Genomic DNA, 27252 nt, shown 5'->3' on the forward strand with positions numbered 1-27252 from the left:
TACTTTAATACTCATTATACTGACTTTACGTAAACTAGTCACTTGGATTTTAAATACCACGAGCTACAACCTTCACCTGAAATTGTTTTCCACTTGGGATCTTAACTTGAAATCTTAATACTTATCTGGAACCAACCTTCTCCTGGTCTCAGTTTTCGGATTGTTAGCGGAATATACTGCAGCCTGCCACATAAATATCACATTTAATATACAGCCTGTCTCAAAAATTCTTCACAATCAATCCCTTTTCTTATATTTCAGGACTTTTCAAACCTCAATCCTCTCCTGACAAACAACTTTTATAAAAATATACCTTTTTTACTACAACTTTCGGACGTCAAGAATACAACAACACACCGTGATTTCCCATATCGCCGACATACACGATGTCACAAAATTTTACTTCCCATGACTAATATAACTTTTTCAGATTTCGCTGGACTTTGAGCCACACGCAAACCTTATTGAACATACCTGCTAAATGCACTTTTAACATAGAAAACATTTCATCCCGCGGTAAACATTATTATTATTCCCATTATTATTTCGACAAAATTTTTCTGAATTCGTACCATATTCGAAATTAAGACATTCACCACGACTACGTTATCGTTATCACCTTTCTAATTTTACTCAATTTGGACAATATCTCAAAGAATATTAACACAACATTTAAACTTCGCATTTTATAGTTTCTCGACGTGAATTTTACCGCACTGAAGAGTTTCACACGACGACCAGAAATTTAATATATTCGCCTGATCATTATTAAATATCAACCCGACATACGCAATGAAAATTGGTCGGGACAAACAATATTCGAACTACTACATTGATACAAAGATATTCCTAGACCTGTAATCGTAGACATCATCCTGGATTCTGGCTGCATCTAGCCAGCAGACCTCTTTGCATAGCCTTCCATGGCTATATTAGACATCTTCTTATGGATATGTAACTTAAATTACACAATAATTTACACTTGGGGTCGATTGACCCCACAAACAATGCACTTTCAACACGTTAACAGGCGACGAGCACGCTTCTCAAATGACAACGGCCACTGTGTTCGCAAGATTCTGCTCGCTCTCACCCTACTAAGGGCCAGGTGTTCCAAACAGATAAGAAACCAGACTTCGCAGCTAACTTCCAGACTTCTCTTTAACAAATATTAGGCGCACACACTGAATACAGAGACAAACTCAATTACTTATTCACCCAAATATCTAAACTTTCAATGTTCCCATTAGCGGCAGCTCAGAAAATTTCTATCATCTCCTACTTTAACATTATATTTGAACCATAGACACGAATGTGTAATGAGTTACTTGGAGAACAAATCTCTGCACTTTCCTGCTGACGAGTGACGTGAGCATTGCCGCTCTAACAACCAGGCAGAGAGTGAGAAATATACGGAGGGGGATTTCTTTTATAATCTATGGGAGGACGCTACCCACACCATGAAGCTTGGTTGTGTAATATGCTAATTCCGCATCCAATAGACCAATTTTCATGAAATTTGTTCCATAACTTCCGACAGACTTACGATTCATTACGGTATTAATTTCATATTTTTTCCCATACTCGCAACAGGCGAGATGAATTATTTCTGCCCGGGCGTTTCGCGGGTTGTTCGTCATCCATCGGCCTTGGCACGTGTCGCTGATCCGCGGGCCGGACGCAAATTCTTCTCTAGGCTTAACTGCCTTTATTTTTAGCCTGAGGGTTCTATCTTCACATAAAGTTTAAGAATAATATAGATTCTTTATTTCTGGATTCACTATGGCGCCAATCTCTCGTTATGGAGAATTCCTTGAATTTGATAAATTGTTCAGTATTCGAAGTTCACCGAAGTGTCCCGGTGTTTCACGAGCTTACGGCTTGCTCGACACGGGGGAGCTCGTTCCCACGAGACAGCCAGACTCTTGAAATAAATCATGGCTGCTCTCAAAAAGTAGTTTGTAGCTGAAATAAATATTTGAAAATAAAAAATATAATTTTCTCATCGTAGAATTATGGGTTCAATATTTCAGTCATCATGAATACCGAAGAAGCTAAATTTCAAGTAGAGGAACTGGAACAATTAACAGCGAAGGTTGGGTAAAAATTTCTTGTGAGAAAACAGAAATTATGCCATCTTTTCAAGTTGACACTTCACACAATTATTATGTTAAATAATACTCAGAAAATAAAGGTTGTAGACAAATTTAAATATCTTGGTGAGATTATAACGAAAAAGCATCCATGGATAGTCAAACTCAAAAATTGAGGTGAGCACAACCAATTTTCTGGCCAAGTTACAAGAAACAGTTTTTTTCAATTAATGCTAAATTTCGATGTTATTACTCCGTTGTTAAGCCAGAAGCTTATTACATTATTTAAACTGAGTACCCAATCAACAACAGATAAACTGCATAAAGCTGATAGAGGAATTCTTTGGACAATTATTAATAAAAAAACACCAGATTGATGGCCAGTGAAGACTTTGGCTAAATTCAGTACTTTACAAGGAAAGTTAATCGATCATTGACACCAGTTCCTCTACTCGAAATTTAGCTTCTTCAGTAAAACAAAAAATACAGGGTTGAAAGAAATACAAATGGATTTCGATGAACTGAAAATTACTAAAGATCAAATTGAAAATAGAGAAGAGAAACGGATTCTAAATAACAAGTACACAAGACTATCACTAAAAGTGTCACGAGCCGTAAAATTATCCAGAATGAATTTGTTTTGGGTAGGAAAAAAGTTGTCAAGTGTTAAAAGCTGAACTTAATCTTTGAAAACTGTGTTGTATAAGGTTTGATTTTTGGTGCTCCAATGTAGGCGTAGACAGTGTAAACAAATAAATATATGGTAATCTACCACCTTTATTCCAAATATATGTTCAGGAGTACATGCATGATTTAATCTTAATGTTATACTAGTAGTTATGTGTCTTCTTGTGTATGTACCACTTGCAAAAACAGGCTTCTTGCTAATTGGCTGTAATGTTTCAAATATCTGTTTCCCTTTGTGCACTGACTCATTTTTCCAGTTTTCAAACCAAATATTCCAAATGTTTTCAAAACCATGTTCCATAAGTCCAACTGTGGAAATGCTAATTGGTAGTTTAACCTATGTCTATTTGCAGCTTCATCAGATAGTTTGTCCATCTGCCTATTTCCCACAATATCTATGTGTCTGGGTATCCATATAAATACTATTTTTACATTCCTAATTGCTAAGTCATAAATTATTTTCCTTATGATTTAGAGATATCTACAGATATAAAAGGGTACTTAACAAATCCGTATAGATTATTGCTTCTTTTAAACCCGAGTATTTTATTTTTCCGTGTTGTTTAAATTTCTGGTTTGAAAATGTTCATGAGGAAAGATGGTAAATATATTTGGTAAACAATTGTTTGAACAGCTGTATTTTGCTTCTGAAATGTCCATACAGGCTATATGCCCATTGCTCTTCTTTTCTTTAACCTTTTTGAAAACCAACCAACCAACCGACCGACCAACGTACCTACCTACCTTCGTAGGTGTCCTATATACCATCTGATAAGCCCAACTTAACACACGGGGGTGAAACGCTGGCAACCAGGAATGAGTTAGCTGGAAAATTTATGTCCAATAACGGACCATTTATATTGGTATTACATATTTACTCATTTGGGACAAATATTTCAGATTCCCTATGGGATTCAACATCTATATCATATGATGGCAAGCAGGCATCAATTCTTGGTTATGAGACAAAGTCTCTCATAGTGCACTGGTACTGCTGGTGGCTCCAAGTAGCCTATGCAGTGGCCTCCATGGTATGCACTGGCCATGCGCCTTGGTAGGTGTGCTAGGTACCAAATGATAAGCCCAACCTAGCACACGAGGGCAAAATGCTGTCAACCAGGAATGAGTTAGCTGGAAAATTTATAATGTCCAATAACGGACCATTTATATTGGTATGATGAATTTACTCATTTGGGACAAATATTACAGATTCCCTATGGGAATCAACATCTATATCATCTGATGGCCAAGCAGGCATCAATTTTTGGTAAAGAGACAAAGTCTCTCATGGTGCATTGGCACTACCCGTGGCTCCATGTGGCCTACACAGTGGCCTCCACGGTATGCACTAGCCAGCGTCTTGGTAGGTGTGCTAGGTACCAAGTGTTGAGCCCAACCTATGTGATAGTACATATATCACACCCTCGCACTGTATGTAGAAGTTAGAGATATTATTGTCAGTATTCGATTTATTATTATTATTATTATTATTATTATTATTATTATTATTATTATTATTATTATTATTATTATTATTATTATTATTATTATTATTATTATTATCTGTATTTCATTTGAGTATTTTGTCATTTATATTTGTAAGCTGGGAGATATCCACATATGTAGGTATGAGTAATTTGTTTTGCACGAGTGGGAAAACATTGCTATATTGACTCTGGTAATTTGTATGACTCATGCGGACATCCCAGTGTTTGTTGAGATGTACTTGTTGTTGGGAAGTTCTATGAGTCATGTATATATCCCAGTCTGAGGAGATGAGCTTGTTGTAGTACTAGGAATTTTTGATGACTCATGTAATATACCCCAGAATTTGTTATTATCTTGGGAGCAAGAAGAAGTTCAGGGCATGGTCTTGACATGAGCATCACTCATGATTGGCTGGCAAGAACCAATCAAGACGTATCATGTGAGAGGAAGGGGAATGTTGATGTCTATAAAGGTTGATCAAACGGCGGGAACCAGACAATCACTACGGAAGAAAACCACAACTGACACACTGTTCGGGAAGGAAGTGGTGCTGATACACCGTACTGGAGTGACACGGCTGCAATGGACTGGACTTCAGACGTTCGTGGAGCGTAGTCTTCTTATGTTCGTGGAAAGTGGCTGATTGTGGAGTGGTTGCGCATTAAGTATTGTAGCACTTGTGGCGGCCTGGCATTATATGTTGGTGAAAGCTATCTCAGACTTTCCATAATTTCTGTTCGGGATCGATAAGCGTGTGTTACTTAAATGTATATATCTTTACACCAAGTGTTAAAGTCTGTGAACACAGTATTACGAGGTACAGTATCTGTGGGATGCTAGAAGTGCTGATTATGAGAATTGGCAAGAAGTATTGATACAGAGACAGTGAAGGGTATTTATCTACATATATGTACATTGTTCATCGGACTATCTACAAATGGTAGCTTAGTTCTCGCTTTCGTTTTCCCACTGTTTTCATTATTGTTGTTGTAAATATGGAGTCTTCCAGCAATGTTTTGTGTGTGTATTATATGTATAATTTTGTGCGTTGATGAGGTGCTCATGCACGGGTTTGTTAAGAATATAGTGAGCTATTTTAGAATCAGTGGAGTTATTGATGAACCTAGGTGTAGTTCCTACCTATTGAATCGTTTTCAGAAGGTTAGGTAAGGCCTGCAGCAGATGTACCAGTACGCAGCATTGTGTACACGCCATGGGATATAAAGTTTATCATGCTCTATCAAAATTCGGGGGATCCATTCTGGTGAACTCTGGCGCCCATACTACGGACATTTCGATACATTATTTTGATTAATATTAATTTATTTCAAGTATTTTATGAAGTTCTTAAGTAATGTTATTTATTTATATATTTTTATTTATTAGTAGTCACCAAAAAGTTACACCTAGTACATGAGGGGAAAATGCTGGCAACCAGGAATGAGTTAGGTGGAAAATTTATAATGTCCAATAACGGACCATTTATATTGGTATTATAAATTTACTCATTCGGGACAAATATTTCAGATTCCCTATGGGAATCAACGTCTATATTAACATACCACTTAGTCGAGCAGCTCGTCTCCTTTCTCCCAAGTCTTCCCAGCCCAAACTTTGCAGCATTTTTGTAACGCTACTCTTTTGTCGGAAATCACCCAGAACAAATCGAGCTGCTTTTCTTTGGATGTTTTTCAGTTCCTGAATCAAGTAATCCTGGTAAGGGTCCATACACTGGAATCATACTCTAGTTGGGGTCTCACCAGACACAAATATGCTCTCTCCTTTACATCCTTACTACAACCCCTAAGCATGTGCAGAGATCTGTACCCTTTATTTACAATTCCATTTATGTGATTACCCCAATGAAGATCTTTCCTTATATTAATACCTAGGTATTTACAATGATCCCCAAAGGGAACTTTCACCCCATCAACACAGTAATTAAAACTGAGAGGTCTTTTCCTATTTGTGAAACTCACAACCTGACTTTTATCCCCGTTTATCATCATACCATAGCCTACTGTCCATATCACAACATTTTCCTGGTCATTTTGCAGTTGCTCACAATCTTGTAACTTATTTATTACTCTGTACAGAATAACATCATCTGCGAAAAGCCTTATCTCTGATTCAACTTCTTTACACATATCATTGATATATATATAAGAAAACATAATACTGCCTTGAGGAATTCCCCTCTTAACTTTTACAGGGACAGATAAAGCATCACCTACTCTAATTCTCTGAGTTCTATTTTCTAGAAACAGAGCAACCCATTCAGTCACTCTTTTGTCAAGTCCAATTGCACTCATTTTTTCCAGTAGTCTCCCATGATCTACCCTATCAAATGCCTTAGACAGGTCAATCGCAATACAGTCCATTTGACCTCCTGAATCCAGGATATCTGCTATATCTTTCTGGAATCCTACAAGTTTGGCTTCAGTGGAATAACCTTTCCGAAACCCAAACTGCCTTCTATCAAGCCAGTTATTAATTTTGCAATCATCCTTTCCTTTATATACAGGGGCTACTATAGCAACTCTCCATTCATTGGGTACAGTTCCTTCATGCAAACAATAACCAAATAATTACTTCAGATATGGTACTATATCCTAACCCATTGTTTTTAGTATATCCCCTGAAACCTTATCAATTCCTGCTGCTATTCTATTTTTCAACTTTTGTATCTTACTGTAAATGTCATTGCTGTCATACGTAAATATTCATACTTCTTTAGTATTAGTCACCTCCTCTATCTGGACATTATCCTTGTAACCAACATTCTTTACATACTGCTGGCTGAATATTTCTGCCTTTTGAAGATCCTCGCATACACATTCCCCTTGTTCATTAATGATTCCTGGAATGTCCTTCTTGGAACCTGTTAAAGTACCTATACATACTCTTCCATTTGTTCACTAAAATTAGTATGGCCACCAATTATGCTTGCCATCATGTTATCCTTACCTGACTTCTTTGCTCGATTGAATTTCCTAGTAAGTTCCTTCAATTTCTCCTTACTTCCACAGCCATTTCTAACTCTATTTCTTTCCAACCTGCACCCCCTTCTTAGTCTCTTAACTTCCCTGTTATAATATAGTGGATCTTTACAATTCCTTGCCACCTTTAAAGGTACAAACCTATTTTCACATTCCTCAAAAATTGCTTTAAACCCATCCCAGAGTCTGTTTACATTTTTATTTACCGTTTTCCACCGATCATAGTTACTTATGATTGAGTCGTTGGCTGAACGGTCAGCGTACTGGCCTTCGGTTCAGAGGGTCCCGGGTTCGATTCCCGGCCGGGTCGGGGATTTTAACCTTAATTGGTTAATTCCAGTGGCACGGGGGCTGGGTGTATGTGTTGTCTTCATCATCATTTCATCCTCATCACGATGCGCAGGTCACCTACGGGTGTCAAATAGAAAGACCTGCATCTGGCGAGCCGAACCCGTCCTGGGATATCCCGGCACTAAAAGCCATATGACATTTCATTTCATAGTTACTTATTAAAAACTCCCTTATGCCTGTTTTATCAGCCTTATGGTACTGCCTAACAGTCCTAATTTTAATCTCTTTCTTTCACATTTAATTTTAATTACCACAAAAACTGCTTCATGATCACTAATACCATCTATTACTTCGGTTTCTCTATATAGCTCATCTGGTTTTACTAGCACCACATCCAGAATATTCTTCCCTCTAGTTGGTTCCATCACTTTCTGAATCAGGTGCCCTTCTCATATTAACTTATTTGCCATTTGTTGGTCATGCTTCCTGTCGTTCGCATTACCTTCCCAATTGACATTTGACAAATCGAGATCACCCGCTACAATCACATTCCTTTCCTTATCATTTCCCACATAGCTGATTATCATATCAAATAATTCTGAATCAGTATCTGCGGTACTCTTTTCTGGTCTGTACACTCCAAAGACATCAAGTTGCCTGTTATCTTTAGAGATGAGCCTTACCCCTAGAATTTCATGTTTGTCATCTTTAACTTTTTCATAGCTTACAAATTCTTCTTTCACGAGAATGAATACTCCCCCCCTCCTACCACTCCTATCCTATCTCTACGATACACCCTCTTCCGTGAGAAAATTTCTACTGGAGTTTAGGAAGAGTTGGATGCTGAAAGTTTAAGAAATTTTTAAGAAGTATTTTGTAGCAATAATATTTCGTTTAATATACTAAGGTGGTTCTGATGTTTTTCTAGAACTGCATTTATTTGAGAAGAGTACTTTGCTCCAATAATTAGTTTAATAATTTTGGTCTGTAAATAATCAAATTTCTTTTTAGCTAAAAACATATTTCCATAGTCACAGACTGTCCTAATTATATTTTTATAAAATGTATACAGTACATGGATCTGCTCCCCAGTTTCTTGGCTTGAAAGATATTTTATTTTCAAATTGATTTTCAAGCATATAAGCTTTATTTACTGTTTCCATGGTAAATTTTTATCCAATAGAACTCCTAAATATTTAGCTTAGTTCTTACCTATAATTTAATTTGGGCCATATTTCAGTGGGGATTTATCATATTTACGATGATTTGTAAATATTACTGCTACTGATTTATAAGGTACAATTTATAATCCATGTATTCTGTCTAGAACTTTTATCATTATTTTACGCGATTTTTCTTCCCAGTAATTTTGTGTGTATACTACTATGTCATCTGCAAATTGGATAATCCACGCATATTTGTTTACAAACAATTCTAAATGTGAAGTATATAATAAATATGAAACAGGGCTTAAAATATTTCCCTGTGATAGACCTTGTGAGGAATATCTTTATTCTATTTTTTATTCCTATTTCTTAAACATAATGTGTGTTTGGTGAATAATTATTTTAGTAGGTTAATGAATTGTGTAGGGAATTTCCACATCAATTTTTTTTAAAGAATGATGTGTATATTTATGTTATCATGTGCTCCTTTTAAGTCTAAGAACATTGCCATTATTGTTTCTCCTTGGGATTTCAGTAGGAGAATGTCTATTGCTAATGTATTTATTGCATATGAGGTATTCCTTCCCTTTGCAAAGTTAAATTGATGTTTAGAATAAAATTATAGTATCCTAGGCACGAAAGTAAATGTAACAAAATTCTTCGAAATGTTTTTCATATGCAACAGCCTAAGCACATGCCTCTATAATTAAGACGGTCCTGAGAGCATTTCTCTTTTTTTTAACAAATAGAAATGATTACAAATTCATTCCAAGATATAGTAATATTTTGATGTTTAATTACTTCATTAAATTTATCAATTAGTGTATATTTTGCTTTCCTTGGTAAAGATTTTACAGGAAATTTTGTCCTGTCCCCAAGTAGAATCTTTCCTAAAGTCCAAAGCTAAATCGAATACATTCCCTGTTAGTCACAGTCACTAGAAAATCTGTCAGATTAATTTAATTCTTGATTTTGGAAAGAGGTTTCAACAAAATCTGGGATAATATTTCTATAAAACTGAGTTATATATGGACTGTTAACTAACGTACAAGTGTTATTATATGCCATTTTATTACTCAGGTTTCTGATGTTTCTGTTATTGAAGTTTGTCTATTGATAGATGATACATACTGTCTCCAAGTATTTCTTCGTTTTTGGTTAAAAATAACTTGTACTGAAGTGACTTTGGATTTGTACATTAAATATAATTATAATTTTTAAATACCAGTTTCCTTTTTTGAATGTAGCACAATTTTTATGCCACCAATGTACGTAGGCAAGACAATAAGTATCTGCAATTTTACTCTAATTGTCTTTAGGTTGGCTCTCTGGCATTGTGTGCTTACCAGGCATTAGATGGCACCACTGTCTATGTCTGTGGTAGGTTTCAGCATTATCAGATCTGTACAGCTTGCGCTGTTGTGATGTAAAGATGGCCACGCCACTCTCTGTTTGCACCAATGAAGAACAGTGTTCCTGAATTCATTTTTTATGGTCTGTGGGTGTACCAGGAGCAAAAATTCATAGAAGACATTCAGCACAATACAGGGACAATGTTTTGCCACAGCAAAGTGTTTACCAGTGGATTGAACAGTTCAAAAGGGGTTGCATGAGCATGAAGGATGAGGAAAGATCCGGGAGTCCATCTGTAGCCGTAACTGATGCTAATATTGAACAAGTGCGTGATATGATCCTGAATAACAGACGAGTGACTGTTCTATGAATATGCCCTCTTGGTACATCCTCAGATCACAAAAAACTGGATTATGGAACACTTTTCTTCCTTGGTCAAAACAGAGAGTGGCGTGGCCATCTTTATATCGCAACAGCGCAAGCTGCACTGATCTGATAATGCTGAAACCTACCACAGACGCAGACAATGGTGCCATCTAGCATCTGGTGAGCACACAATGCCATAGATCCAACCTAAAGACAATTAGAGCAAAATTGCAGATACATATTGACTTGCCCTCATGTTTTATTTAACTTGGATTTTATTTGTTTTTGTTCTAATGGATGATATGTGTTTAAATAATCCTGTATCACTTGTATTAAATCCTCACATTTAAAAGTACCCTTGTATCTTAAATTATTTGGTTTAAAATAACTGACAGAGAATGTTCATAATCAAAATGACTAGTATTTCTAACTACATTGAATAATCTTGGTTGTTTTGTGCCTGTTTTTTGACATCAATGATTATGGGAAAATGATCGCTTTAACATCTATTAGTGATAACATTCCACATTACTTTAGGAGTTATATCAACTGTACAAAAAGTTGAGTTGACTGTGTTTCTTTCTAGATTTGGTGCCGTTAATATTGTCAGTGACCCATCATTAAGTACAGAAAAATTCCTTTTTAATACTATCTTCCCTATGTTTTTTACTTTGGAACAGCAAACTTTGCTACCCCATATTACATTATGAGCATTAAATTCTCAACCAATGATGGATGTTGTTCAGAATTGTGAGTACATAGGATTGTGTGAGTTAATTGTACATATTGATAAGTGAGTGAATGAAGAATCAGAATACATATGCCTCCTGACTGATTACCATCAACTCATATTATTGAGTATCCTTTGAAATTAAATTTAACTTTAAATTAAATTTAACCATGTTTTGCTTAATCATATTATTTGGGGCTCAAACAATTCTATTAATCCTATTAATTCATATCTCTTGCCTAATATACTCCTAAAATTCCACAGCAGGACTCTCATGATAATTCCTTTGATGTGTTTTCTACGAGGTTGAATGACTTCATCATGTAACCTCATGAGCAAATGCCTCCACTGGACATTTTGACCAAGCTGCTCCAATAGAACTTCACATTTCTTCTTTGAAATCTTACTCTGTTTGACATGTGATTCAGCCTTAATTATGTGTACAAGTATTATTTCAGTACCTGTGCCAGTCATACCTGGATTTCCCTACTCCTATACTCTGGCTAAATATTGTACTTCTAAAGGAGTGGAAGTGTTGACTCTTTTATTCCCCATTCTACTATCGTAAGTGTCCCTATTTATTCTAGGAGTAGCTAAGATATTCTGGTATACCCTGGTCTAGGTACTTTTTGAGTAGGACTGGTTACTATGGCTGTGAATTTTCTTTTTCTACTTGAATGTTCATCCACTTGTACTGGAATACTTCTAGATAGAGGTGGAAATTGCCATGGGAAGTTTAAAGGATGAAAATCCATATTAGGTAGTGTATCTGCTCGAATCAATTTTGAAAAAAGATTAATTTTCGATGCTCATCCTCTTCTGTATTTCTTTTTGTTTTTGGTGTTCAGAACATCTCTCAGACCTTGCATAGTGGTTACCTTCATAATTGGCACATTTAGAGAACTGTTGAGAACTTTCTTGAGTGTTGTGATTTACTGATTTTCGACATTTTGGTTCTCATGCCCTGCAGTTTACATCCAATGTGGCCATGCCTTTGACATTGCTTGCAAGTTAAGGGGTCAAAGATAAAGGCTTCAACTTTGAGCATTACGAAAAAATGGAACCTTTTTGTGGGAGATGTTGACTTTGAAAAGTTATTTTCATTGAACCAGTAGGAATATATTCTGTTTAATTGTAGAATGTTGAGGTCAGGAAAGAGATAGGGGTAGAAAACTGAGTGATAGGATGGAGAAGAATAAATTGAGATGGTTCTGACATGTTATGAGGATAAAGGAGGGAAGGATACCCAAACAAGTGTTGGAGGCTAAGACGGAAGAAAAGAGGTCAAGAGAGAGGCACAGAGCAGGATGGATGGATTCTGTCACAAACAGCATTAGTAAAACGAGACTGGACTGGAATACAATTACTGAAGAGGAGTGGTGGAAGGAGAGGCACCAATCAACACCCCGACCTGGTAGGAGCTAGACGAGGGGAAATGAAAATGATGATGATGAAGTTGCTCATCTATGAAGCCTCTTTACTGCAATCACAGGGTGAGGTCTCAAAACTTCAATATTTCCGGTTCAGAAAGAGACAAATGCACGCCTCTAATTACACCTACACTATTGACTCTTGAATAAGGGATGATAAATAATAATATTATTGTCTTTACATCCCCACTATCTACTTTGGTGGTTTTCGGAGACACCGGGGTGCCAGAATTTTGTCCCACAGGAGTTCTTTTACATGCCAATAAATCTACCAACACAAGGCTGACATATTTGAGCACCCTCAAATGCCAACGGACTGAGCCAGGATCGAACCTGCCAAGTTATGGTCAGAAGGCCAGAGCCTCAACCATCTGAGCCACTCAGCCAGGCAATAAGGGATGAATACTTTTAACCTTTTTCCAACTAATATTGGATTGGTGAGGACATTGTTTGCTGCTTTACTACTGTTAAATGTTACCTGAATCCTGTTTCTCCCTTTACGATGAATTTCTTTAATATCTGGAATTTTATGTTCATAAGAAAGATGCCCTACCACCATAGGATATAGACTATCTAGTTTCTAGTTTTTTTGTTCATGTCAATGGCTTCTACACGTACCATAAAGGATCCTAAATGAAAATTCACCGTAGGAATGTTTCCACGTTTCTGCTCTTTATCTGCATTATTTGGAAGTAATACATTTTCATTTAGCAAGATCATCTGTCATCCAATAGAATTTCTTCTGTCAATAACTGTTCACCTTTTTCCTCCTCTGGTGGTCTTCCTAATAATGGACCTCTACTTTCACTCACCATGAAAATACTTGAAAATCTACTCTTACTTCAAAACTTGAGGATGACTCTCATTGTGTATTGTAATTCTTCAGCAATTGGTGAAGCATAGTATACAATGCATTCATGAGTACTGCATATTGTTTATGTTAACATTTTTTCTTCTTTGTCTCCTCAACCTGAAGGTTGGTGGGCAGCATGACCTTCTCCCAATGACTTCTGCTCTTGAGCCAGGTGTTTAATATCTTTTTATGTCATCTAGAAATTCTGTTCTTGGTCTCACTTCCACTTTTCTTTCAGTCAGTGAGATGCACCAGGATGAATGACGCAATAGATGACCAACCCAGCTGTTCCGTAGATTTTCAGTAGTTGGTAACAGTGAGCGTTTCTCTTCCACTCTATTCAAAATTTCATAATTTGTTACCTTGCTTGTCCACGGTATTCATAGGATTCGACACAAACACCACATTTCAAAAGCAGCCATTCTTGCTTTGTCCCTCTTCAACAGAGTCCAGGTTTCTGAGGCGTAGGTTGCAATGCTCCAAACAAAGCTTTTAATAAAATGTTTCCTCACTGAAAGTGAAGTAGCCTTTCATGTTAGTAGACTTGTCTTCTTATTGAAGGCTTCTTTGGCCTGAGCAATATGAGAGCGGACATCATTTTTACATCTTCCATCTGATGAGATGAGGCTTCCCAAGTATCTGAACTGTTTCACTTGGGTAAGTCTTTCTCCATCCAAGCAGACATTTGCAGTCTGATTTCCATCACGTGTGCACAACATTATCTTAGTTTCTGATTTGTTTATTTTCATATTGCTGATGCTTCTTAAGAGGTCATTCAATTTCTTTTAGAGAGACCTCAAGATCTTGTTCATTTTCTGCAATGAGAGCAATGTCATCAGCAAAGCATATTGTTTTATATTTACATAATAAACAGAATTATAATTAAATATTTTTTACTTTCAACCATTTTTAAATATAAAAAATATTTTCCTGATTTTTAACACCTAAAATTCCAAGCTGTACTCATAACCATATGAAGAGATAAGTAACCTTTATTTACAACCTTGTTAATGTGATTACCCTAATGAAGATCTTTCCTTATATAAACACCTAAGTACTTACAGTGATCTCCATGAGTTACTGTCACCCCATTAACACAGTCATTAAAAGTGAGAGGACTTTCTTTCTTGGCGAAACTTACAACCTGATTTTTCACCCTGCTTATCATCATACTATTGTCTGCTATCCATCTCATAACTTTGTCAAGGTCTCCTTGCAGTTGCACACAATACTGTAACTTATTTATTACTCTATACCAGGGGTGGCCACAGTGCAGCTTGTGATCTCCATGTGGCTCTTTCACCACTAGTGACCAGCTCCTAAAAAATAAGTTTTTTATTATTGCTGCAACTGCTGTAACATGTTGTGCAAGTTGAAAATATTACAGTATAAAACACATGTCATCATACTGGTACTTGTAGTTTCGTTGTATGTCACTACAGGGTAGCACATTGTAGTCCATCTCTAGCCAGGTCTGCCATCCCACGGCAATTACCAAAACTAACCTTAACTTGGCTCAAACTGTGGTTCAAATCCTGGTCATTCCATGTGAGATTTGTGCTGGATAAAGCAGAGGCGGGACAGGTTTTTCTCCGGGTACTCCGGTCTTCCTTGTCATAATTCATTCCAGCAACACTCTCCAATATCATTTCATTTCATCTGTCATTCATTAATCATTGCTCCAGAGGAGTGCAACAGGCTTTGGCAGCCAGCACGATTCCTATCCTCGCTGCTAGATGGGGCTTCATTCATTCCATTCCTGACCTGGACAAATGACTAGAAACAGTTGAAACATACAACTGTAAGTTAAACATAATGATGGTGATTTATAGAACCAGTTTATGAGAGATGCAATGAATAAAAATTAGGAAATGTTTGTAACAGCATTTCTGTATGGTAAAGTGGTTGTGAAAGCTGAATATTACAAGAGTTCAAATGAGAGTCCAAATCAAATCTTGCTCTTGCAAACACAGGACAATCAAATATTAAATATTAAAATATTGAGTAGAACCTCAAAAGCAAGAATAGTCACCTGTCAAAATAATTTTAAAACATTCAAAATATGATTTTAAATTTCCATGACCTGACATAAATTGTGTTAACTTAAAATTTGGCACCAAAAGTTTGCACTGAAGTTGGTTGTAAACTGTGGGAAATATATTCTTCTAGTAACGGATCCATTGGAAGTAGAGGTCCAAAGGAGGTTCCATTGATTCAAGATATGTTGTTTGATTTGTCTTCTTGCATAGCATAAGGGAGAACTGTCATACATGACTTCCAGATGTGACTGAGCAGCATCTTTTGCTAGCTGATTAGCTCTCTCATTTCCGATGGATCCAGCACGTCTGCAAATCCAGGAAATACAGATATGATAGTTTTGGTGAGCTATAGTTCTTGTAGCAAATGCTAATGGATTCATATTATATTTGTTGTTCAACACAGCTTGTGAGTCACTGACACATGTAAGGCTTTTGACGATGGAAGGATGGGAAAGCTCTAGGATTGCCGATGTAGTGGTCATAGCCTTAACCCTCTTGCACTCAGCCTATATGCAGGGGTTTGCTTGAAGCAGTTCAAACTAATTTTTGTGGTTTACAATTACCATTACAAAAGATCAACACTTAAATAATTTAAAAATATTAAAATAAAATAAATCACACTCACTCACTCCGTAGGCTTCTGAGGAATGTAAAGTTCCCGTACCGATCTCACAATCCTCTTCCATCCTTTTTGATCTTGAGCCCGCTCTTCCCAGTTATCAATTTGGAGGGTCCGGCATACCTTGTTGGTCTCCTTCTTCCAGGTGCTTCGAGGTCTTTCTGAAGGTTTTTTCCCATTAAGAGATCCCTCGTATAGACCTACTGGTTTCTTCATTATCCTGCATCTTCAGTACATGTCCAGCCCAACGCAGTCTATTGGATTCTATCACACCCATTATAGTGTGTTGTTGAGAGAGGGTGTAAATCTCACAATTAGATCTTTTCTGCCAGCTTTGAGAGATAGGATCGAACCATGGGCCAAATGTTTTTCTATAAACTTTATTCTCAAAGACTTGCAACTGCTGCTGCTCTTTCTTGGTTATACTCCATGTCTCGGAACCATACAAGAAGTATTGGTTGAATTATTGTATTGTAGATAATCATTTTTTGCATTCTTTGTTAAAAACTTGGAGCCTAATATAAGGCTCAAAGAGTAAAATGACTTATTTGCGTTCTTAATTCTAGCTTGGTGTTCCTATTGCCTTTGGTTTTGCTCATTGATTAATACACCAAGGAATTTAAACTACTCTACTCTTTCAAATATATACTTCCCAATCTTTAAAGGCAATCTGCCAACCTCCTCATGATTCGGTCTCTGTACAACCATGTAATGTGTCTTTTTATCATTTACCCATAAGCCAGTTTTTGCTGCCATTTCCTCTAGTTCCACAAATAACTGCCTAATTTCTAATTCATTGCAGCCAATAAGAACAATATCATTCACATATGCAAGGACTTTATGTTGTCTCTCCAATATGATGCCAGCAGGTACAAGAGCTAATTTCCTGATAATCTTCTCCAGTGCAATGTTGAATAGAAGAGGAGATAGTGCATCCCCTTGTCTCAGACCATTTATTATGGAAGGAACTTGATTTTCTGCCCTTGAGTAAAACACAGCTAACATTACCATCCATACACAGTTTACACATGTTAATTAATTTTATGGGAAAGCCAAACTCCATCATGATGTTCCACAGGCCTTCTCTATGGATTGAATCATATGCCTTGAAGATATCTGTAAGGAGATAATGAACCGAGTCCTTGTGTTCCCACAACTTATCATTGTTGTCTGTAGTGGGTCTGTTACTACAAAAACTGTTCTGGTAGTCCCCAATAACATTTTCAGCAAATGGTTTTAAATGCTCTAAAAGAATAAAAGACAGAATTTTATAGACCGTGTTTACACGAGATATACCATGATCATTTTGAACTTCTTCCTTATCTTCTCCTTTATGAATTGGGACAACAACTTCATCGTGCCATATCCTTAGAATGATCTTATATATGTATTTGTATAATCTTTCTCTACCATATTTAATAAGCTCAGCAGGAATGTTGTCACTACCTAAATCTTTATTGCTTTTTAAATGTATAATACTTTGTAATATCTCTTGATATGATGGCTCTGATATTTGTTCGTCTGATGGAGAACTAGATGGTTTACCAATACAGGTTTCTGGATCAGCACAATTCTGCAAGGAATTGAAAAATTGCTTACAGTAATTTAATAATTTGTCCTGATCAGCAATTAAATTTCCAGACTTATCTCTCATAATACTTGATATTGGTTGAAATCCTTTTCTAATTGTGTTGACAGTTCCATACATCTTGCAGATATTCCTGTTTCTGTAATCATCCTGGATTGACTCTGTTTGTTGTCTCAGGTAGACTTTTTTCTTTCTACGAATTAATTTACTATATTCTTTCTGTTTTTCTCCGTATAGTTCCTCAACATCTACTGCACATTCTTATTAGACTGCAGTCACTTATTACGCCATATTGCCACTTCATTAACTGCATCTTGACATGCCTCATCGAACCGTTTCATTTTCTTACTAACACCTTTTGGTATCACTTTCATTGCTACTGTTTTGTTTCGCATTATTCCACATTCATTCACAAACTTCGTCATTTATTTCATCAATGTCTTCTATAGGATCTTCTCCCAGAATATCAAATCTGTTTGTAATTTCCACATTATACTTTAATCTTTCATTCTCCTGCTTCAGTTTCCAGTGTCAACTTTGCATCTTTCCTCAGTCTGTGACTTATACAAGAGGTTTTCAATTTATTTTAACAGAAGCAATTATCATATTGTGATCAGATCCTATCTCAGTTCCTCTGTAAGCTCTGATATGTTACACAGCTTCCATGCCTGTTATCAATTAGTACATGATCTATCTGATTAGCAGTCTTACTGTCACACGAATACCGTGTTTCTTTATGTATTTGTTTATGTGGGAAGGTGGTACTCTGCACATTCATGTTTGTGGATGTAGCAAAATTGATTAGTCTAATGGCATTATCATTGCTTTAATCATGCAGACTTTCCCTTCCTATTGTTGGCACAAATATTTCTTCATTTCCAACTTTTGCATTTAAATCTTCCAAAATCATTTTGACATCATGTTTGGATAATTTATCCCACAGTTCTAACAAATCGTCATAAAAGGAGTTATTATCCTTGTCGTTTGTGGGGGCATGGCAGTTCACCAGTGATATGTTAAACCATTTAGAATGTACCCTCAAATAGCATAGTCTTTCATTCACATGTTCAAAGGACAGCACTGATGATACTAGTGAATTTTGGACACAAAATGAAGTACTAAATTCGTGGGTTCCAGTTTCTTTACCACTCTTAAAAAGTGTATACTTCTCCATGTACTGTAAACCATTACCTAACAATCTAGTCTCTTGAATTGGAGCAATTCCCACTCTATACTTCTCCAACTGTTGACTGAGAAATTTGAAGGATCCAGGTTATACAGGGTTCTTATATTCCAAGTTCCTATTTGTAAAGCCAATTTCCATTGCAGGGTCATCATATTTTGATATCCATTCTTATTCATCCGAGGCAAATGTGAGATATTCATAACATTCTTCTTCTTCTTCTCCTTCTTTTTTTAAAAACGCAATAGAGCCTTAACCCTATGTGCAACCACCAACCTGGAGGGCCAAAGATATTTCTGTCAGGGTAGTTCCAGTTTTAAGGCACCAGGTACTCACCCTCACCCCTTCTATTAGAATAGGATTTGCTGGTTATAATGTATAGCAGGTGGTCCATCAGCCAAATATTTTTTGAGTTTTAGCAGGTACACATACTCGACATGGGTGCACCCCCGAAGATTCGCAACCAGCTGATGCTTGGGATACCCAGTGGTTTCCCTTTCCCTTCCCGATCCTATGCTGTTGGCCATCTAGAGGCTCTTCTGTCTTTAGGAGCATTTTCTCACGCCAAGAGCAATAGAGTGCCCTTTCTTCTACCCGCTCATCCGCCCTTCTAGGAGGCCGTTGGCATTTGGTAGAAGGTGGTCTCCTTATACTGGGAGATACTCGGTCGCTGCATTTGTTACCTGTCTGTATATAATATATATGATATGTATATATATATATATATATACAACCGTTGCCCCTTCTCAACTACGGGGAGGTGAATGTCAGGATTTCACCATCATTGAAACTAAGACCAAAAGGCATTTCCCAGTTTCTCTAGTTCTTTAGAGAGGAAATAAATCACATTAATATAAGAAACTATGAGGATTTCAGAAATGAACATACCTTGGACATATTATTATTGGTAAAGCCAAAAAAAAATTGAAATTTGAAAACAATTCTTGAAAAATAAAAAATGGTTTTCAGTGACAGAAATATCAGACATTATTGTGTCTTTCTTCTTTACTCTTAAACCTGAAAGAAAGAATATTTCATTCTGAATAATTTGATATCAATATGATGTGTGTCCTGCAATTCACTCATGAAGTATGACACAAATTGTACACGTAACTGTCACCGATGTCAGGTTCTTCATGGCCTGATGCATGCTGAGCAGCTATGACTGTGCGGAAATCTTCAGGAGTAAAATGGTCACTTCCCACATAACAGGAATCACTTCCTAAATTACCTGAAAATTATTCGGCCTTGAACATGGTCCAGCCAATATGAGAAAACGATGACGCAAGCATATGCAACAACGGAGTATTGAGAAGATGTGTAATTATGGTCCGAGAAGTACAGAGAACACAGGATAATACCAAAGAAACAAAATAAACTCTAAACTAAACTGATAGCAAGATCAAATTGTTGTATTCATAAACAAACACACATCCACGCAATAACAACTTCGAACAACCACAACATAAACATTCATGGTCAACAGATTTCATTTGTCGAAAATAAAAGTATTTCATAGGTCTGGTGGATCTATCTGTTGAGTAAAATGCAAATTCAATGCTTTAAGTTACTATCACAATCATCTGTTACCATTTAACAGCCACACAAATTACCAAAACACCTAAATAGAACAGAGCCAATGTATCTGTGCTGTGAGCATTCTGGCCATAACCTCTCACAACGATAGATCGGCGTGCTGAGTGCAAGAGTGTTAATTAAAGTACAGCCCCAGCATTTACCTGGCATGAAAATGAGAAACCGTGGAAAACCATCTTCAAGAATGCCGACGGTTGGATACCGATTTGCTTTCAAAAGGTTTCATACTGACAGCAGATTGCCATTTCATGCTTTCTCTCATTGTTTTTGGTGTCAGTCACCAGATGTCATCCTTTCAGGTATTAAAGGAGGGTCAACCAACTTGATAAACATAAGGTTCATACTTGCTTATCAAAAGTGGGATGTTGCCCATAGTGTTAAAAAAGGGCAGTAGAGATGATAAGCATTTATTCTCTGTCATGTACTCCCGAAATTCTCTTATGATTTGTCTGTCATGAGTAGAGACGGGAATTATAGGCACGAATAGGTTAGAATGCAAACGTATTTAACCAAGGCGCAGGTGCATGTTACCCGCATGACGGTTCTGCGGTGAGATTTGCATATATATTATCGATCTGGACAAACAGAACCCCTAAAATTTATGCAACTCCCCGACATAACTGTAGAGCGGCTAGATTACACTTGCACCTTCTTCAAATACGTGCCTATAATTCCCGTCTCTAGTCATGAGGCTTAAAATATTTATATAATATTCTTATGTCTATTTCTCCACGGGTCAGACCACTGAGCTAGGTAGTTGCAGTCGCTTGAGTACAGCCAGTATCCAGTATTTGGGAGATAGTGGGTTCGAACCCCACTGTCGGCAGCCCTGAAGATGGTTTTCTGTGGTTTCCCATTTTTACACCAGGGCAAATGCTAGGGCTGTACCTTAATTAAGGCCAAGGTCACTTCCACTCCTAGCCCTTTCATCGCTGTAAGACCTAAGACCTATCTGTGTCGATGTGCGTAAAGCAACTTGTAAAGTTTCCAAATATTCAAGCATATGGTATCCTCATGTCACCCACTGAGAAAAACATTTTTTTCAAGACCCAAGTGGGCAAATTGGTCTATGATATGGAAAGGTACTAGGCTATGAATTTCATAACTGTAATGGGAGTAGCAAAAGCAGTACATGTAGCCACAAGCATTGGACACAGTACTACTAGTATTTGCTACTGATATTGTGATTTGAGGATTAAGGCAGAAATCCAAGTACAAATGGATCCATGAGTATTTTTCTCCTATTTCCAAATATTCAAGCATATCCTCATGTCACCCACTGAGAATAAATATATAAAAAAGCAAGACAGTGATGATGACAAGAGGAAGGAGAGGAAGAAAAGAAGGTATTGAAACTAAAGACAATATTATAGTTGTGGAAAACTTCAAATCCTGGTATTAAGGAAACAAATTAATGGACAGTTCAAGATTATATATGAAAATTAGCAAGAGGATAAAACTTGGGAGTATTTTCTATCACAGTGTAGTGGTGGTGGTGGTGGTTGTGGTGATGGTGGTGCTTATCATTTTAAGACAAAGTACAATTGGGCAAACCTCTTTTCTTAACACTAATCAGAGGAAGGAAAAAAGGAAGAGGTTCAGCCCTTAAAAGAAAGAGAAGGGCCATGAAGGATGTGAAAATGAAAGACTTCGTCAGTCTCGCAAACTAAGACCCTAAGACCATCAGGGTTAGAAGAAAAAAAAAAAAAGAGTTGACCAAGGGAGGCTGGATACAAAAGATGAAAATGAGGAACCTGGCACAAGTACAGCAGAAGTCTGTTATAGCGAGAATTCAAAATGGCAAAAAATTTACTCGCTATAGCGGATTGTCGTTACATCCGACTTTTGTAAGAGTGGGGAAAACCCAAACATATTAAAATTGGTATGTAACGACAATCCGTTTGTTCAAAACCTGCGTTTTTACAGATTTCCATACTACGGCTTACTCGTAAGTTATTTTTCTAATTCCGAAACAATGTGAACACATATGTTCAATTTGATTCTGAAAAATTTCAGTAGTATCACTCCAGTGGCTTCTGTAGCAAACTTTCAGTTTTCTTGTTCAAACAGAGTCACCTAACCTAGCTTAACCTCATATATATATCGTGAAAACATATTTCAAACACCATTAGAGAAATGATAACCTTTTTGCTATAAATTACTTGGGAATAGCCTTTCCAAAATTTAACCAGATGTGAGAAAATACTGTGAAAGCTCATAGTGTGGTTCTCATTAAGATGATTTCTCGCTTAGCATGTCGTAAATTCAAAGTCCTGATTCACGTCTTATTAAATCTGTTTAAATATACCTCACTTATTGTGTCACAAATGTTCATTATTACCGCTCAGTACGATAACATTTTTCCGAACCCTGAAATAGTTCTTTGTCATCCCTTATGAAAGGAACGTGATTTCCAACATAGATTAGAGCTACTGTATTTCCCGACATAATCATCGACTTTTCATACCAAAATTTTTGAAAAAAATAGTAGGGTGCGACCATTATACGAAGAATTTTTAATACCAGTATTTCTATTACTCAAAAATTTATTTATAAATAAATTGTATTTGATACAAATTTAAGATGCACATAATACTCTCATTTATGCACAAAATAATTAAAATAGTCTGAAACAAAATTCATAATTATTCGCAACAATTCAGCGAATGTTTTTCCAACCTGAAAATAAAAATGAACGTATTAAGTTAATTGTCATTAATTTGAGTATTAAAGTTAAAATATTACACTTGCAAAAAATTATCACTTTGTTGTGAAATATGGACTTACCGTGTCACAATTTATATCAAATGTTCTGTGTCACTATCGCAGGTTTCGGTATCTGATGCTCCGTCCTTGCCGCTGTTAATACCAGTATCAGATTCTTCGTCTCTCTACCCCACTGCATCATCTTCGGATCCATCTAGTGCATTAGAAATCCCAGTCCTTTGAAGCCCTTGGAGACTAGTTCAGGTGGTATAATATCTCAACTCTTCATCACCCACGAGCATAACAAGTCCAAGGGTGGACGCCTGATATTTCCAGCGGGTGTCAATTGCTGATTGCCGCTCATTATCCACTTGTTGTAAAATCGACGTAAGTGGTCTTTAAAGGGTTTATTAATACATACGTCTAGTGGCTGCAAAGCAGATGTTAGGCCACCAGGAATGACTATCTGTCGTGTCTTATTTTTACTGAGAAGTTGCTTCCCTTCGTTCACGAGGTGACCTTGGAAAATATCTAAAACAAGCAGAGCTGGTTGTTTTAGTAGTGCACTGGGTCTTCTATCCCACACAGTTTTAACCCAGTCCAGCATGAGTTCTACGTCCATCCAACCCTTTGGTTGCACTCGTACATGAGTTCCACGGGGAAACTATATATTCTTAGGCATCGTTTTCCTCTTGAAAATGATGTAAGGCGGCAACTTTCTTCCGTCAGCTGTAATGGCTAGCGTTGCCGTGCATTGCACCTTCTCACTACCACTGGTTTTCATTAATACACTCCGTGATCCTTTTAACGCAATAGTGCTGTTGCGAGGCACATCAAAAAAGATTGGAGTCTGATCGGCATTACCGATTTGAGAAAGCAAGTACGAAGTTTCCTTGTGCAAACGTATGACAAATCGGTGAAAATTTACAATCTTGTCCGTGTAATCAGCAGGCAACTTTTGGCTTAGTGTTGTTCTCCTTCACACTGACAGATTGTGTTGTCGCATGAATCCTTAATCCACCCATGACTCGCCTTAAACTGAGTTATGTTGTGTTTGCGCGCTACCTCCCGTCCCTTAATTTGTAACATTTCATATGATACACTGCAGCCATTGCTACGTATTTCATTGACGTACATAAACACTTCTTCGTCAATTATAGGAAACTTCCCTGTTTTAGGACCTCTAAATGCGCATTTAGGAGGGTTTGTGCTTTTTAGCTTGTTTTTTAATTTCCGCCAGTCACGCACCAACTTTTCACTCACTGAAAATTTTCTTTCTGCAGCTCTGTTCCCGTACTGTTCAGCAAAGGCAATTACGCTTAGCTTGAAGCCCGCAGAATAGTTTCTATATTTACCCATAATCGCTTATAAATGCTTCACACGTTAATGTTTTGCAATATAAATGACTTTCCGTAATTGTTCACTATTAAAACAAATTATTTCTACAAACACCTCAAACACAAATTAAAAACTTAAATTCTCACACATACATGTCTACAGTAATCACATCAGTCACAAACAAATAAATGCATCTGTGATCTGTCCATTCCAGAGCAGCCAATACTGTTAGGCAGCAAGGAAGCATGCAGCAATTTGTTATCAGTTGAGCTCGATGGTTGCGACACACTAGTGCGCTTGCACAAAGCTCGCAAACCAGAGCACAGACGTCTTTGTACATCGCTCTAGCTAGCGCGGTGTAGATCTACTGTAGTTGACCGTGTTCCGAGACGTCAGTAACAAACATCCATTTTTTCAATTTCTTTCAAACATACGGTAATTAGGTTAATATTTCTTCCCAGTTATTGATGATTTTACATTACATTACTGACGAGTTTATAAAATAAAACTTTAATACCATTGGATAATAATTATCTTGACTGCTTGGGTAAAAGTTTTCATCCCATGCCCGGACACTTATGACGTAGTAGTAAGATAAGAGTCTAGCGATGACAACTGAGACATTGTAATTCGGCTGACCGTGAGCTGAATAATTCCGTGGAAATCTGTGTTATCGTCTTGGATTTCACTTCGTGCGCAATAACGCAGGAGCTGGCCCCATAGTGTAGGGGTAGCGTGCTTGCCTCTTACACGGAGGACCCGGGTTCAATTCAATTCCGGGTCAAGGAATTTTACCTGTATCTGAGGGCTGGTTCGAGGTCCACTCAAGCTACATGATTACAATTTGAAGAGCTATCTGACGGTGAGATGGCGGCCCCAGTCTATAGAGCCAAGAATAACGGCCGTGAGGATTCATCGTGCTGACCACATGACACTTCGTAATCTGCAGGCCTTCAGGCTGAGCAGCGGTCGCTTGCTAGGCCAAGGTTCTTTGCGACTGTTGCGCCGGGGGGCGGGTGGTTGTAATAACGCAGAATTCTATCAGACCTCTTGTCTACTAGAAGACAAGTGTGTGTTGGTACCGGTATTTCCTGGCGATATTGCCGATAAGCGATAACTTACAGCCTTACGTATTTCAAATAAGAACTCATAATATGTAGACGGTGAATAAATTGTACACTGTCTCGCGACCATGTTGTCAAACTGCTGATAGCCTACCGGTAAGCCATGCATCGTACATATACCGGTATTATTTATTTATATGTTGTGCAAGATCTTGCAAATGGGACTGTGTTGCCAAATTGCCCATAAACCATACATGTATTTAAATTGCGCATTCATGTGCAACTTACATTGCAGTTCCATTTACCTTTTAACCAGATTGGTGAACAAAATTTGGACGTGCGACGATTATGCGATTTTTGTATTGAAAATAAAGGATGCAACAATTACACGGTGGCGACGATTATGCTGGGAAATACGGTATAATACCAATATAAATGGTCCGTTATTTTCCAGCTAACTCATTGCTGGTTGCCAAGCGTTTTGCCCCCTGTGTGCTAGGTTGGGCTCATCAGTTGGTACCTAGCACACCTACCAAGACGCATGGCTAGTGCACACCGCATGGTTGATAGTTAGCAGTGGCAATCTGACGGACCGAAGCCTAGCACAGCTATATCCTTGGTCCCAGCACCTATCGGACATACATCAGCAAGCCACGTGAGGTGGGTTGAGGGCAGAGGGATGAAAGTCTGGGCTGTAGTATCAGTCTCTGATGCCTTGCTCTCGGAAATGTGTACGTTTTTTCTCACTGCTTTCAAGTTTTGTAAACCGAACAATGTGACAGATGCTTACATTATAATGTGCTTTAGACTTCCATCATTCTGAATTGAGGTTTGGGCTTCACCGATAGCCTTGGCAGCCCTCATTATACGCCACTGCCAGTAAGCCTGTTTGTGTTTGTGTTTCGCATTCCATTCCGAAGTTAGAAATTTATTCTGTGTTAAGTGACACAGTGAAGAGTAGCTAATATTTGTCACGTGGATAGACTGCGTAAGGGTTAGCAATATAATCGCGTGATGCATATTTATCTTGTGGTAGCTCCGTTATAGATACGGGAAAAGTCGTGAAATCACTTACTAATGAAGACAAATCAAGGAAGTAGACAGGCATTCGCATCTTTCAACTGTGGCGCATAATGTTGAAACTCACACCTTCGAGTTTTGACTCGAGTCGATCGAATTGTTGTCACATTCAAGATGAAGGTCAAAGTAATTTCTCTCGCATATGGCGGAGTTTAACCTCCAAATTCATGGTTGAAGAGTGTGACCAGAAAACAATGTTTAACCCACTGGTTCGAAATATAAGGCTTCAGCTGATATTTGTTTTAGAAAGTGTGTGATCTGCAATAATGCGCAGATACTTTTATGGGGCCCCACAGCAAATGTTTTATATTTGTTGTCAGGTGTTTTATATACCTTTTAATACACTATTTTTATTTAATAAGCCCCAGTGGAAAAGGTTTTCATAATTTCTCTCTCGTCTCTTTCACGCCTTTTAATACTCTCATCACATCTTTAGAAGTGGTAGATAGCCTGTATCTTTCACTGAAGCTCGTGCATACACAACGTAAAATGCACGCATGTCGGAAGAAAAACATATCAAGTGTTTACGTATTCGTGTTGGATAGTTTTTATTCGTGTATTCAATAGTACATTTTATCGCTTA

This window comes from Anabrus simplex, chromosome 1, assembly GCF_040414725.1.
Source record: "Anabrus simplex isolate iqAnaSimp1 chromosome 1, ASM4041472v1, whole genome shotgun sequence".
Taxonomy (NCBI): Eukaryota; Metazoa; Arthropoda; class Insecta; order Orthoptera; family Tettigoniidae; genus Anabrus; species Anabrus simplex.